This window comes from Amblyraja radiata, chromosome 3 (genome assembly GCF_010909765.2).
Source record: "Amblyraja radiata isolate CabotCenter1 chromosome 3, sAmbRad1.1.pri, whole genome shotgun sequence".
In the NCBI taxonomy this organism is placed as follows: domain Eukaryota; kingdom Metazoa; phylum Chordata; class Chondrichthyes; order Rajiformes; family Rajidae; genus Amblyraja; species Amblyraja radiata.
The window spans coordinates 77,392,747-77,407,903 of record NC_045958.1 but is presented as its reverse complement, the minus strand read 5'-3'; the positions used below and the strand labels follow the sequence as shown (position 1 = coordinate 77,407,903).

The 15,157-nt window shown below is 46.1% G+C and overlaps 2 long non-coding RNA genes across 2 annotated transcripts; one reads left to right on the top strand and one right to left on the bottom strand.

Moving 5' to 3' along the window:
• Positions 1 to 6,017: 6,017 nt before the first annotated feature.
• Positions 6,018 to 14,119, bottom strand: LOC116971195. The gene is made up of 3 exons (XR_004411433.1): positions 14,021 to 14,119; positions 13,318 to 13,322; positions 6,018 to 6,059 (listed from the first exon to the last, which is right to left on the bottom strand). It is a non-coding gene; the product is annotated as an uncharacterized LOC116971195 (long non-coding RNA).
• Positions 10,008 to 14,813, top strand: LOC116971194. Its single transcript, XR_004411432.1, has 2 exons — positions 10,008 to 10,071; positions 14,606 to 14,813. It is a non-coding gene; the product is annotated as an uncharacterized LOC116971194 (long non-coding RNA).
• The last annotated feature ends 344 nt before the right edge of the window (positions 14,814 to 15,157 follow it).

The following is a 15,157-nucleotide window of genomic DNA, read 5'->3' as shown; positions in this document are numbered from 1 at the left end:
TGGGATCTAAGGAGAGTTAGCTGAATCGGTAAAAAATTGGCTTCATGGAAGGAAGCAGAGGGTGATGGTGGAAGGTTGCTACTCGGACTGGAGGCCTGTGACTAGTGGTGTGCCTCAGGGTCCAGTCCTGGGCCTGTTAATGTTTGTCATCTACATCAATGATTTGGATGAGGACATACATGGCAAGGTCAATAAGTTTGCAGATGATACAAAATGGGTGGTTTTGCAGATAGTGAAGATGGTTGTGAAAAATACAGCAGGATCTTGATCGTTTGGCCAGGTGGGCTGAAAAATGATTGATGGAATATAATACAGAAAAATGTGAGGTGTTGCATTTTGGGAATTCTAACATGGGGAGGACCTACACAGTGGATGGTAGGGGCTCAGGGGAATGTTGTTGAGCAGAGGGATCTAGGAATGCAAATACATCGTACCTTGAAGATGGATTCACAGGTAAATCGGGTGGTCAAAAAGGCTTTTGGCACATTGGCCTTCATCAGCCAGAGTATTGAGTAAAGAAGATGGGATGTCATGGGGCAGTTGTATAAGACGTTGGTAAGGCTGCATATAGAGTATTGGGTTCAGTTCTGGGCACCGTGTTACAGGAAAGAGATTGTCAAGATGGAAGGGTACAGAGAAGATTTACGATGATGTTGCCAGGACTAGAGGGTCTGAGCTCTAGGGAGAGGTTGAGTAGGCAGGGACACTATTCTTGGAGCACAGGAGGATGAGGAATAATCTTATAGAGGTGTATAAAATCATGAGAGTAATAGATCAGATAGATGCACAGATTCTCGTGCCCAGAGAAGGTGAATCGAGGACCAGGTGACATAGGTTTAAGGTGAAGGGGAAAAGATTTAATAGGAATCTGAGAGGTAACTTTTTCACACAAAGGGTGGTGGATGTATGGAACAAGCTGCCAGAGGAGGTAGTTGATTCAAGGACTAACCCAACATTTAAGAAACAGTTTGGCAGATACATGGATAGGCCAGGTTTGGAGGGATATGGTCATAAGGTCATGTGTGATTAGCCGAATTGCCTAATTCTACTCCTATCATGTCTAATCTGCCATTCAATCATGGCTGATCTATCTCTCCCTCCTAACCCCATTCTCCTGCCTTCTCCCCATAACCTCTGACACCTGATTTAATCAAAAATCTATCTATCTCTGCTTTAAAAATATCCACTGACTTGGCCTTTACAGCCTTCTGCAGCAAAGAATTCCGCAGATTCACCACTCTTTGACTAAAGTAATTTCGCATCATCTCCTTTCTAAAATAACTCCCTTTAATTCTGAGGCTATGACCTCTAGTCCTAGACCCTCCCAGTAGTGGAAACATCCTCTACACATCCACTCTATCCAAGCCTTTTACTATTATGTATGTTTCAATGAGGTAGCCCCTCATTCTTCTAAACTTCAGTGAGTACAGGCCCAATGCTGACAAAAGCTCATCAGATGTTAACCTACTGATTCCTGGAATCATTCTTGTAAACTTCCTCTGAACCCTCTCCTGAACATTGGGTGAGAGTTGGGAGTGATAAATTGCAAGAGACCAGGCTCGAGGGCGCATAGCGCCCGAGGTGGGGGAGAGGGCGTGGGTACAGAGCTTTTGCATTTTTCAGCTTGAAATTGTGCAATCTGGTGCTCATTGTAGCAAATATTTTAACTTACACTTGAATGCAATATTTATGCTTTAAATTGGATTAGCTATGAATAAGGTTAGGCTAAATTACATTTTTAATTACATTCCGCAGTAGAGCCAGGCTCTGATCAACAGGTGCAGCACATGAATGATCTTAGTATATTCATGTATGGAAATCAAACACTTGGCCCATGTTGACCAACCTGGGTCTCATTGCACATATGGTACTACTCATGACCCTATCTCCAGTTGCATATCTTCTCTCATTCCTGACCCCGAGTCCAGCCTTACACCTGGTACCCTCTTCTACCCTGATCATTGCTCCCAGTGCTGAACACTCCCATTGTCCCAGATTTGACTGCACACCTAGTACTATTCCAGACCTTGACTCTGGATGCACACTTGGCCTTGCTCCCAGCCCCTCTGCACTGACAATATCTGGCCTACACATAAAGCCCCATATCTGACCCCCCTGGACTTAACCAATTACGTTCAAGTCCGCAGGTGCTTATCTAATGCAGTAATCTCTTATGGGGCACATCACGGACCAAATTTTGAATAACAAATTTGCTACATCAATTGACTTCCTTGTTATCTAACATGCTAGTTACTTTGTCAAAGAAATCATCAATTGTTTGAACACAAATTATCATCCATAAAATTATGCTCACTCAGCTGTGTAAGTGGGGGGCTGAGCGATCACTGATTACTCACCTTGGGGGAACCCGGTGAGGGAGTGGAGCAACTGAGTGGGGGAAGGGTGTGGAAGGGGGGTGTCCCCCCTCCCACGGTAGGGACCTTTTGAAATTTGATGTATTAAAATCATGTTTTGGTGCATTGTAGAAGTATGATATCAATGTTTTTTGTTTTAAGTATTTTTAAGAGGTAACTTTTTAAGGGGTAACTTTATCCACACAAAGGGTGGTGGGTGTATGGAACAATCTGCCAGTGGAGGTAGTTGAGGCAGGGACTGTCCCAATATTTAAGAAACAATTAGACTGACACATGGATAGGACAGGTTTGGAGGTATGGACCAAAAGCATGTAGACTAGCTGGGACATGTTGGCGGGTGTGGGCAAGTTGGGCCGAAGGGCCTGTTTTCACACTGTATCACTCTATGTCTACATTATACCTCCACCATGCATGAATGCTTCAAAATCAAATGGTCGAGTTTTATTGCCATATACTCAAGCATAGAAACATAGAAAATAGGTGCAGGAAAAGGCCATTCGGCCCTTCGAGCCAGCACTGCCATTCAATATGATCATGGCTGTTCATCTATAATTAGTACCTCTCTCCTGTTTTTCCCCATATCCCTTGATTTTGCGAGCCCCGAGAGCTAAATGTAACTCCAGGGCTGCCAACTCTCACGCTTTGAGCGTGAGAATCACACCCTCAGGCAAACTCTCATGCCCTCACGCTGATCAGAAATTTCTCACGCTCTGTGGTGAGAAATCCGGTGATCAGCGAAAATTGCAAAACTCAGATAAACTGCGTGGTCCACGGGCTTTGGAGAGCCGGGGCTGAGGGAGGGATGGGAGCAGAACCAGCGGCGGGAACAGATGCGGGGAGCCGGGACTGGCGAGTGTTTGCGGGGCTGACGAGTCGCTCGCTGCAGCTCCGGCCATGGAGCAGTCCGGACAGTGCGAGAGTCCCGGGCGTCGGAGGCGTCGGAAGCGCCGCTGCCACGAGAGTCTCTGTGCTGAAGGGACAGACTCTCAAAGGGAGGTGGAGAGAGAGAGAGAGAGGGGAATGAGACAGGGAGACAGTGGGGAGAGAGAGGGGGTGAGAGGAGAGAGACAGAGGGGATGTGAATGGAATGAGAGAAGAGGGGGGGGAGGGGAGAGAGAGGGAGGGGGGGAGAGGGAAGAAATAGGGAAGAGAGAGAGGGGGTGGAGAGAATGGGAGAGAGAGGGGGAAGAAGGAAAGAGGGAGAGAGGGGGAAAGAGTGAGAGAGATGGGGGCAAAGAGAAAGAGGAGATAGAGACAGAGGAGAAAGAGAGAGGGGAGAGAGCACGGGGGAGAATGAGGTGGGAGGGAGAAATGGGGGAGAGAGGTGGGAGAGGGGAGAGTGTGGAGAGGGAGAGATAGAGAGGGAGGGAGAAAGGGAGAGAGAGAGGGGGAGAGAGAAGAGGGGGGAGAGAGAGCGAAAGAGAGGGGGAGAGAGTTAGGGGAGAGAGGGAGAGGAGGGGGAGAGAGAAGGGAAGAGAGGAGAGAGAGAGGAGTGAGAGAGGAGTGAGAGGGGGATGGAGAGGTTGAATATTGTGGTGAGCACTGGAGTTAGCTTAGTAGCACAAGACTTCAGTACTCTCCAAGATATACCATCTGGGCCTACAGCTTTCCTCGTGTTCACACATGTCAGAGCCCTCCTCACATCGTGCTCGGACAACGAGAATGTGTGTACATCCCCAGCAGAGGACCTCCCTCCAACCTTGCTAGCCAGCACGCTGGCTGTGTTGTTGTTAGCCAGCAAACTAGGGGTGATGTTGCCCATCTCGAATCGTGCATAGAAAGAGTTCAGGTCGTCAGCTAGGGAGGTGCCGGCAATTCTGGTTGAGGGAGAGCTGCTCCGGTAGTTAGTTCTAGACTGTAGCCCCTGCCAAAGGCATCTGGTGTCCTGCTGCTCAGTCTGTGACGCCATCCTGCCTCTGTACCTCCTTTTTGCGTCCTTCACCGCCCTTCGCAGTTGGTAGGACTCTACCTTGTAGTCGTCCATATTGCCAGATGCCAGGCCAGAGTTGTAAACAGCGGTGCGAGCATTCAAGGCAACGTGAATGGACACATCCACCCAGGGTTTTTGATTAGGAAAGATGCTAACTCTTATCGTGGGGGCGATGTTATCGCCTATTGTTGCAATGAAGTCTGTGACTGCTTCTGCGAACTCACTGACGTAACTAGAACTTGCTTGGAACATATTCCAGTCGACATCAGTCAGTGCATCCTGTAGCATGGTCTGTGACTGGTCGGATCACCGCTTTACATCCCTTGTCATTGCCACTTCCCGTACTATCCATTGTTTATACTCCGGCAGCAGGAAAATGGCAGCGTGGTCAGATTTTCCAAAAGGAGGGAGAGAAACGGCCTTGTAGCCTTTCCTGAAACGCATGTAGCAGTGGTCCAAAGTTCTTCCCCCCCTGGTGGCACACGTGATGTGTTGGCAGAATCTAGGCATGACCTTTTTGAGATTTGACTTGCAGATTAACTTTTTGGGAATCCTGCACTAGTATTCCCAAGTCCCTTAGCTCCTCCGATTTCTGGATTCTCTCCCCATTTAGAAAGGTCTACACCTTTAACCCTATTACCAAAATGCATGACTCCACACTTTGCTACACTATATTCAATCTGCCACTTCTCTGCCTACTCTCCCAACCTGTCCACATCCTACTGCAGAATCCCTGCTTTCTCTACACTAAATGCCCTTCCGCCGATTTTCGTATAATTTGCAAACTTGACCACATCATTAATATACAGCGTGAAGAGCAGCAGCCCCAGTACCAACTCCTGCGCAACTCAACTGCTCACTGGCAGCCAACCAGAAAAAGCCCCCTTTATATCCAAACGTTGTCTTCTGCCATCCAGCCAACCTGCTATCCTTGTTAGTATCTGCCCTTTGATACCATAGGCTCTCATCTTTCCTAGCAGCCTCATGGGTGGCACCTTATCAAAGGCTTTCTGAAAATCTAAGTAAACAACATCTACTAACTCTCCTTTGTCTGTCCTGCTATTTACTTCTTCAATGAATTCCAGCAAATTTGTTAAGCAAGACCTACCCTTCACAAAGCCATGCTGACTTCAGGCTATTTTATTGTGAACCTCTAAGTACTCCGTAACCTCATCCTGTACAGGGTCTTGGTGAGACCACACCTGGAGTGTTGCGTACAGTTTTGGTCTCCAAATCTGAGGAAAGACATTCTTGCCATAGAGGGAGTACAGAGAAGGTTCACCAGACTGATTCCTGGGATGTCAGGACTTTCATATGAAGAAAGACTGAATAGGCTCGGCTTGTACTCGCTAGAATTTGGAAGATTGAGGGGGGATCTTATAGAAACCTACAAAATTCTTAAGTGGTTGGACAGGCTAGATGCAGGAAGATTGTTCCCGATGTTAGGGGTCCAGGACAAGGGGTCCCAGTTTAAGGATAAAGGAGAAATCCTTTAGGACCGAGATGAGAAAACCTTTTTTCACACAGAGAGTGGTAAATCTCTGGAACTCTCTGCCACAGAAGGTAGTTGAGGCCAGTTCATTGGCTATATTTAAGAGGGAGTTAGATGTGGCCCTTGTGGCTAAAGGGATCAGGGGGTATGGAGAGAAGGCAGGTACAGGATACTGAGTTGGATGATCAGCCATGATCATATTGAATGGCGGTGCAGGCTCGAAGGGCCGAATGGCCTACTCCTGCACCTATTTTCTATGTTTCTATGTTTATAATGGACTATAAAATCTTACCAACGGGATATGGACCAAATGGGGGCTGATGGGACTAATGTTGGCTGGTGTGGGCAAGTTGGGTTGAAGGGCCTGTTTATATTGTATCACTATATGAGTCTGTTGAAATATTTCTACCCATGGGAGAAACTCCAATGAGGGGACATAGTGGGAAGTTAAGGGAATGGGATAAAAAACTGAAGTATGTAGGAATGTATATTTATGGAGGGTAGTGAATCTCTGAACATTTATTCCAAACAAGGTGTCTATCTTGTCATCTTCCCTTCTTCAAGGAGAACAGTAGCACAGGTGAGCGAATAATGGCACGTGACAGAGCTAGCAGAGCTGCTGCCCCACACTATCAGTGATCCAGGTTCCCAACCTCTGGTGCTATTTGTGTGGAGTTTGCATACTCTCCCTGTAGGTTTCCTCTGGGTGTCCCACAGCACAAAGACTTGCAAATTGGTAAATTAATTAGCCACTAAGTTGCTCACAGTCTTTGAATAAATGGTGGTCGGGGGGGATTTGATGCAAATCTGGAGAGAATAAAATGAGATTGATGTAATAGTTGCTTGAATCTCAGCACAGGCTCAATGGGCCAAAAACCTCCATATGTGCTGCATAATTCTATAGGCTGTAGGCTATAGGTTGTAGGTTTGTGCTGAGCTTAATCTGAAAAGGCATTCCTGCTGTATTTACACTGGGTGATGGTGCCTCGAACTGAGTGATGTGCTGGACTATTGCAGAAGGACTTGATGTGAATTGCTGGTGCTGGAGTAATTCGTTTGCGCAAGTTTGGCCAGCAAATGATGCCAAACCCACAAATGTTGTCTTTAGCTGCCTCATCTATTCAAAGCCAATGTCATTACCTGCGAGCATTGGTGAACAAAATGGTTTTTCACAACTATTGGGTAATCACAACCAATATTGCATTTTAATTTCAGATTAATTCATGTCAATGACTGAATTTAAGTCTTTAAAAAGTATTTCAAGCTTTATTAAATTAAAGTTTTTAATGTAAATTGAAATGAGGCAAACATTATTTGCTGTATAAGGAGTATATTTTATTTTTATTTTCTCCGCAGGAATTTTCTACAAAATATACAGATGTGATTTTCTGTAAAGTGAACACGGATGAAGTTGGCGTAAGTTGGAAACTCCCTGCAAAAACACATCTTTACTTAGAAACGCAACACAAACATTTGGCCCGAAATGTTGCCTATTTCCTTCGCTACATAGATGCTGCCTCACCCGCTGAGTTTCTCCAGCACTTTTGTCTACAAGCATTAGAAATGAAGACAAATTGCAGCAGCTCAATTCTTGGAGGATCGAACAATAAAGAGAGGAATTCTGAACGTCTCAATCATGGGAACACCATAGTTGGGTGTTCGGTGTAATCCTGGTCTTTGCATTTTGATAGATAGACATATTGTGGTTCTGTAGGTAACACCTTTCATTCCAAATTCAGATTCCATTCGAGAGGCCTGTGTGTGGTTTAGAAGAAAATCCATGCCAATACTCTAATCTACTGTTGAGAGAATTATACTTTTTAAATGTAAAACCAAACCCTGAATATTCAATTGGCCTGCTTGGTGTTAAAGATTCTGTGGCACAAGTGCACAGAAGACAAGAGATGTTCTCTTGGTATTTTGGTCAATATTTAGCATTCAATCAACATTACTGAAATAGATTATTTGGTAATTTTCACGTTGCTAGTTATGAGAGCTTGCAATGCATATTCTGGTTGCTGTGTTTCTGTATTCCATTAGCAACTGCACTTCACAGTAGTTCACTGGGTATAAAGCACTCGGATCTCCTGAAGACACAAGTGCTTATATAAATGCAAGTATTTATTATCTCCTCATACCTGCAGCACAAAAAATATAAATGGCCAAATCACTGAACTTCCTTTAGTATCATAACGGTGCAGCTTGTAGAACTGTTGCCACCAAAAGACCGGGTTTGATCCTGAGTTCAGGTGCTGTCGAACACTTTGCAATCTGTCTTGCCACAATGCTGCTCAATGAAAAAAGTTTGGCTTGTAACTATACTCCAGAACCACACTTACTTAAACCTCTGCAGTCGAGCTACAGTATGCAATTGGAGTTTGTGTTTGCTCGCATTCAAGGACAAGCTCTAAGCCATCATTAACACTTGCAGTGAAGACTGAGAGAGGGTGCATTGCACTCAGTGGCCATAGTATAAAGGACACAGCAAATCCGCAGTGAGTCCATGGAAAGGATGTGCTGCCTCTATATCCCCAAAATCACTTGGCAGCAAAAACTGAAATTTACCACTGCTGCCAATGCTTGATTAAGGAAAGAGACATTTGAAGGTTTACAGGCAACAGTGGTCCCTATCCTCCCAAGTGCTTCTGAGATCTGAATTAGTTTCAAGGATGGATCCTCTGTGAAAAAAGTTCAATCATCCTCACTAACTCCTGGGAATCTCTGCTCCATAATTGGACGGAGCATTCCTGATGGTGTTGAGTATCTTGAGTCCATGTCCAGGGAGCGCACAAGAGCTCAGTACTTGCTGCCTGCCTGCCTGCCCCATTTGTGGAAGATTCTGTGGTTCCCACATTCTCCTTGTTAGCCAATTCAAACCCACAAACCTAGAGTGAATATAATTCACCCTTGATCCTGAGGAACTGCCTAAGAAGAAGAAAGACACAACTAACTGTTGTTCACTTTGATAGGTCAGAAATCTCATACAGATCAGACAGAGTGAGGTTAGCAGCCTTTCATATTGAAACAAGATAAGCTTTTATAACAATTCACTTGATTAATAGTCATTGTGATCAATAAATTTAGAATTTGAAAAATAATTAACCACAGTGGCTGTATTGTCTACAGAAAGCATTGCAGTTACTCATCTAGGATACTCTGTCAACACCTCCACAACCGTCACCAAGAAAGACCAGGGCTTCAGGTGCATGGGTGCACCACTTACTGGTTCCCATCCAAGTTGCACACTATCCTGTCCTGGGACTATATTACACTTGCTTCAGAACCTGGATCGCCCTCTTCAATGTGGGAGATCCAGTTTTACATATGACACATCACCATAATCTTGAGGGTAATTAGGGATGGAAAATTAATGCTGGCCTGTCAGTAATGCCCATGTTTCAAAAAGAATGACGGGTGACAAACCGGGTTCGATCCTGACCTCGGGAACTATCTGTGGACATTGCATGATTTCACTGTGACTGCATGGGTTTCCTCCTGTGCTCTGGTTTTCTCCAACATAACTAAAGACGGTGGGTTTGTAGATTAATTGTCCTTTGTAAATTACCCCATGTGTGATGTGTGGATGCGAAGGTGGGATAACACAGAGCTAGTGTGAACTGAGTTAATGGGCCTGTTTCCATTCTGGTAGACACAAAATGCTGGAGTAACTCAGCGGGGCAGGCAGCATCTCTGGAGAGAAGGAATGGGTGACGTTTCGGGTCGAGACCCTTCTTCAGACCCTGTTTCCATGCTGTATCTTTTAATCAATTTAATTTTAAAAAATTGAATTAAAAATTATCTTTCAAGTGCCCCAGATGCCATGGTGGGATTCAGATTGGTCGTATGGGGAGTGATTTCATCAACATGTCACTCTATCCTAAACCTTTACCTCTCAGCTTCCGTTTGAGGATTCCTTTACTGAGCAAAGGCAAAAAGACTTACCATAGAAGTTGTTCATGACTTTCAGATATTTGCCAAATGAAGCAAGATGAAGGGAAGATAATTTTTCAGCTTGTTATTCGTCCCCATAATTTAATTGAAGCAAAGTCGGTCTTTCAAAAGCAATTACAATTTTAATCGAATGGTATTTGGGGCCACCAGGGATTGGATGATGATGTTCATCTAAGCCACGACACCAGTAGTAGACGGACAGGTGGAGTGCCCTGTTGCTGTGCTGTGAACTATAATTTCATTAATATGTCTTTCAGGAATTATGTGACGAATACAAGGTCACTGCTTTACCAACATTCATCTATATCAAGGACGGAAAACAGGTACAATGATATTTCACTATTTGAAGCATAGTCTCCTAATTTTACAAGACTGGCCACTTCCCTTTCACGTAGAGACATTAAGAAAGTTGAGGGGAAACCTAAAAAACTACATAAAATTATGAGAATCATAAATAGGGTAGACAGTCAGAACCTTTATCCCAAGAAGGAAATGTCAAGGATTAGAGGGCACAGCTTTAAGGTCAGAGAAGGAAAGTTTAAAAGAGATGTACGTAGAAACATAGAAAATAGGTGCAGGAGTAGGCCATTCGGCACTTTCGCCAGCTACGCTATTCAATATGATCATGGCTTATCATCCAAAATCAGTAACCCGTACCTGCTTTCTCCCCATATCCGTTGATACCGTTAGTCCTCAGAGCTATATCTAACTCTCTTGAAAACAACTAGTTAATTGGCCTTCACTGCCTTCTGTGGCAGAGAATTCCATAGATTCACAACTCTGAGTGAAAAAGTTTTTCCTCATCTCAGTCCTAATTGGCCGACCCCTTCTTCTTAAACTGTAACCCCTGATTCTGGACACCCCCAACATCGGGAACATTTTTTCTGCATCTAGCCTGTCCAATCCCTTAAGAATTTAACATTTCTTTCAGATATCCTCTCATCCTTCTAAATTCCTGTGAATATAAATCCAGTCGATCTATTCTTTCATCATATGCCAGTCCCATCATCCCGGTAATTAACGTGATGAACCTATGCCGCACTCCCACAAGAGCAAGAATGATCTTTGTCAAATTAGGAGACCAAAACTGCACACAATACTCCAAGTATGGTCTCAACAAGGCCCTATACAACTGCAGTAGGACTTTCTTGCTCCTATACTCAAATCCTCTCGCTATGAAGGCCAACATGCCATTAGCTTTCTTCGCTGCCTACTGTACCTCCATGCCTACTTTCAGTGAATGATGTACAACCACACCCAGGTCTTGTTGCACCTCCCCTTTTCCTAACTGACACCATTCAGATAATAATCTGCCTTCCTGTTCTTGCCTTCCTGTTCTTGCCACCAAAGTGGATAACCTCACATTATACTGCATCTGCCCACTCAACCAACCTATCCAAGTCACCCTGCAGCCTCATAGCATCTTCCTCGCAGCTCACACTGCCACCTAGCTTTGTGTCATCTACAAACTTGGAGATGTCACAATTCCGTAATCTAAATCGTTAATCTATATTACTAAAAGTCTGATCTTGACCGCCTTTGGCCTACTGTGCTGCGATTTCCGAGAGAACGCCGACACATATGGCCGTCATTTTTGACCACCTCAATCAGAGCCCATGTCTGCCTTCCTGGACTAGTTTTCCCATCGATTAAAAATCAGAGAGATATTAATGTTTTTTTTTAAAATCACCATTCTCTCTGCTGCCCCTGCTGGAGGGAGGGGGAGGGACTATAAAACCAGGAAGTGGTGTGCCTCAATCAGTCTCTGAAAGATGGAGCTCTGAATGACACTGAACAAATGTCTACACAGCTGTGAGTACCCTTAATGTGGTTTGAAAATGAAAATATGGTTAGTTTGAAGTAAAAAATCACTGCCTGCAAATGGTTGTTTGGGGGGGTTTGGGTTGAAGTAAAAAGGCACTCTCTCTCTCCCCTCCTCTCTCCCCTCCTCTCTCCCCTCCTCTCTCCCCTCCTCTCTCCCCTCCTCTCTCTCCCCTCCTCTCTCCCCCCTCTCCTCTCTCCTCTCTCCTCTCTTCTCTCTCCCTCTCCTCTCGCCCTCTCTCCTCTCTCCTCTCCCCTCTCTCCTCTCTCACTCTCCCCTCTCTCCCTCTCCTCCCCCTCTCCTCTCCTCTCCTCTCTCCCCCTCTCCTCTCATCCCCTCTCCTCTCTCCTCTCTCTCCTCCCTCCCCCCCTCTCCTCTCTCCTCCCCCCCTCTCCTCTCTCCCCCCCCTCTCCTCTCTCCCCCCCCTCTCCTCTCTCCCCCCCCCTCTCCTCTCGTCCCCCCCCTCTCCCCTCTCCTCCTCCCCTCTCCCCCCTCTCTCCCCCCCCTCCTCTCCCCCCTCTCTCCTCTCCCCCCCCTCTCCCGCCTCCCTCCCCCTCCCTCTCTCCCCTCCTCCTCTCCTCCCTCCCTCCCTCCCCTCCTCTCTCCCTCCCCTCCTCCTCCCTCCCTCTCCTCTCCCCCTCCTCTCCTCTCTCTCTCTCCCCCCCTCTCCTCTCCTCTCCCCTCCTCTCCCTCTCCTCTCCCTCTCCTCCTCTCTCCTCTCCCTCACCTCCCCCCGTCTCCTCTCTCCCCCTCCTCCCCTCCTCCCCCTCTCCTCTCCTCTCCCCCCTCCCCCTCTCTCCTCCTCTCCCTCCTCTCCCCTCCCTCCCTCCCTACCACCCCCCCCCCCCTCACCCCCCCCCTCCCTCCCCCTCCCTCTCTCCCTCCCTCCCCCCCCCCCCCCTCCCCCCTCCCCTCCCCTCTCCCCCCCCACCCCACCCTCTCCCCTCTTTCCTCCCCCCCTCTCTCTCTCTTCCCACCTCCCCTCCATCCCCTCCCCCACCTTCCCTCCCTCCCCTCCCCTCCACACCCCCTACCCTCTTCCCTCCACCCTCTCCCCTCCCTCCCCCTCCTTGCTCCCCACCTCACCCACCTCTCAGCACTCCCTCTCTCTCTCCCTCACTCTCACCCTCTCTCTCTCCTCCCCTCCTCCCCACCTTTCCCCCCCCCCCCCCCATCACCCACCCTCCCTCTTCTCCTCCTCTCCACCCACTGTCCCTCTTGCCCCTCTCTCTGTCTCTCTCTCTGTCTCTGCCCCTTCTCTCTCTGCCCTCACTCTCTACCCCCCCCCCCCCCCCACCCCTCTCTAGATGTGACTGCAAATTGGGGGCTATGCGTCAGTAGATAGTGTGGTTATGGGGTAAAAGGAGCAAATTAATAATATTAATATAATATCAAGGGGGGTAATTAGCGTGAGTGCGGGGGTGGAGGGGTAGTTAGTGTGTGTGACGCTTCATGCCGTCTCCCCCCCGCCAAACCGCACGTTGGGGGAACAGACCCAATGGGTCTGCACTTGGTCTAGTATATATTGTAAATAGCTGGGGTCCCAGAACTGAACCTTGCAGCACCCCACTAGTCACTGTCTGCCATTCTGAAAATGACCCGTTAATTCGAACTCTGCTTCCTGTCTGCCAACCAGTTCTCTATCCATGTCAATACCCTAACCTCCAATACCATGTGCTCTAATTTTGCACACTAATCTCTTGTGTGGGACTTTGTCAAAGGCTTTTTGAAACTCCAGATACACCACATCCACTGGCACTCCCTTATCCATTTCACTTGTTACATACTCAAAAAATTGCTGAAGGTTAGTCAAGCCTGATTTCCCTTTCATAAATCCATGCTGACTTAGACCGATCCTGTCACTGCTTTCCAAATGCAATGCTATTACATCTTTAATAATCAAATCAAGCATCAGTAGTGGGGAAGTTAACTGGTCTATAATTCCCTGTTTTCTCTCTCCCTCCTTTTTTAAAGCAAGAGGTTACATTAGCTACCCACCAGTCCACAGGAACTGATCCAGAGTCTATAAAACATTGGAAAATGATCTCTGATGCAACCATGACATGTCGTGACATGTTATTATACACAGAGAGTGATGGCGCTTGGAAGCAGATGCAATAGTCATGTTGTAGATGGACACCAATTTGTAGGGAATGGAGGCACAAACAACATGGGGCCTTGGGCCTGTTCCTGTGTTGTACTGTTCTATGTTCTAATTAACACATTGATCAACCTGCTGGCTTGGAACAGGTGGACTGAAAGATTACATCCACACAAGTTACTGTGAAGCTGAACATTGTGTCACAATGATTTCTGAAGACAATGGGATTAGATCCCATTCAGGATACCCAAGCATAATGTGCATGCTGATATTAAACGCACGACATCTGACATATGAAGCAAAGAAATCATACACTTTGGAATTTCAAGTATCGGAGGCTTTATCAAACAGGCAGAAATTAGAGAGGGAAAATAAAGGTGATAATTCGGATTAGAAAAAGGCTGGAAATGGCATTCCGCAAGGAATGGTGCCTGATCGGCAGCCTACACTTTGCGCAAGGGACTTGTCTTTGGAATTGGATGTACTATGTCAAAGGTTTGTGGAGAACCAGAGATGAACGACAAGTACAGGCAACATATTTTTAAATTGCTGAATGTATCAGTAATTGTCAAATGTAAATGTAAACATTTCTTTGGAAAATGTAAGCAAATGATGGCCCATGACAACGTTTGAAGGAAGGCCTCCAAGACCTTGCACCAGCGTGGAGATTACAGTGGAAGTGAGTTGGGGGAAGCATCACATGGGAGAGATCATGAGTGGGAAACAAGCTGAGAATATCAGGAATGAGAGGGAAGGGTGGATGCATAAAATAACGATGGAATATTGAAGTAGGTAACATGGAGGAGAATGGTCCTTGAACCTCAGGTGGTGGTCCACATTGAACATTGTAACCACTTTGAAGGCTGATGTAAGGCTTTTTCCACAGGTACTTTGGTTTTTTTAGCCAGCTGATTCATCAATGTTGCTTTTTCAGGTATCCAGTGTTGTTGGAGGAAAAGCGAGTGAAGTTGAGAAACTAATCCAGCAACATAGAGGGATGCAACAGCAGCAATGCTCTGGTCATGCCCCGCAATAAATACTTTCAGCACCTGCCCCTGCTGTGAAATGGCTGGAACAATATGAAAGCTATTAATGCACTATGTGATCCATGATGTAAAATAATAAAAGTGCTGCACATGATGGTCTTGTGAACATTGACATTTAAAGTTATATGTTTTGATCCTTCATGGTTTGGCTCTCCTCCCTTTACCCATCAATGAAGGGAGAGGATAAGATCTATCCATGTAAATGAGATTGGAAACACCAGATGGATTTACTCTGATTTTTCACCGTGTAACAGGATATTTTACTTCTCTTGCGCATCTTAATTTTGTCTTAGAAAATCTATTCTATGCTGTTGTCAATCGTATGTGCCTTAATGGGGAAAGTGTAAACACGATTGCAGGTCCAGGCCAGCGGCGAAGAATGGCACTAATTCTTTGCCTTAAATGAATGAGATTTTAAGCACAGGACCAAGGATATCTTG